Genomic DNA, 1,189 nt, shown 5'->3' with positions numbered 1-1,189 from the left:
TAAAAATATTTAAATATATTTTTTTAATGAAGTGTTTTAAAAATTGAATTTTAACGTATTGAAAAAAACCTTGTCACCTTACCACTCTATCACAGTTACATCATAAATAGCATCCATGTGTTACATATTACCATGAGCATCGTTATATTACCATGGGCATCGTTATTATTCCAATCTATCATGTCAGGACATATCACATATGTTAACTTTTCTAATCAGCACCATATAATTTTCTTAATATTAAAATATTTTATCATGTTATTTATACTCTTCAGTATTGACATTCACAAACTAGGCATCAACTCATGTGAATGCCTACCTAAGAGTAATGTGTATGTTTAGAAGAGTTTGTCTGCTATCAAATGAATAGTGCTTCTAATACGCCAAGAAAAATCATAATAATAAAATATTGTATCATCTTTTTCGTACTCGTGTTATGGATGTTCACACACTTCAACGGTGCTAAGGCATCACACTATGTGAATGCCTACCTAAAAATAATGCATATGTTTAGAAAAGTTTATGTGTTATCAATTTAAGTACCGTAAAACTTGGAATAAACAATACTCCTAATACACCTGGAAAAATCATAATATTAAAATATTGTGCTCGTATTGTTTGCACTTTTTACTGTTAACATTTATACACGTCATCACATGTTGCATGATATTTTTGTAATCTACAAATTAAAAGTAAAAAATTTTCAACATCTATGGTACAATTTACTCTATACTATAATAATTTATTATGATGCAAAGTACTTAAATAGAAGTTGATATTTGATTGCTAAATCTTTTATTTGTACGAAGGATGATATTCATGATATGTATATTTTTATGTTCAATTTTTTTAAATAAGATGAAGAGAAGACATTGTTTGACAAATTACACCAGGACAAAATTTAATAGTGTTAGGGTATCAGGGTATCAGCTATATTTATTGTATACTCTTTTTTTCATGACTACTATATTTATAAAGAGATAAATTTTGAGACGATAACAACACTGTTGAAATGTTGTTTTTGTGTGCCTTCATTTCCTATAAATATTTTGTATATAAAAATATCTATCTAAGTAAAATTTTCAAAATCACCATTTTAAGTCTCTATTTGCATAATTGATTTTAGATAGTGCTAATTTTATTGAAATTGTTTTGAAATAAAGTAACTAAATATGATCATATATTCGTA

Source organism: Arachis ipaensis, chromosome B07 (assembly GCF_000816755.2).
Source record: "Arachis ipaensis cultivar K30076 chromosome B07, Araip1.1, whole genome shotgun sequence".
Taxonomy (NCBI): domain Eukaryota; kingdom Viridiplantae; phylum Streptophyta; class Magnoliopsida; order Fabales; family Fabaceae; genus Arachis; species Arachis ipaensis.
This window is presented reverse-complemented; position numbering follows the sequence as displayed.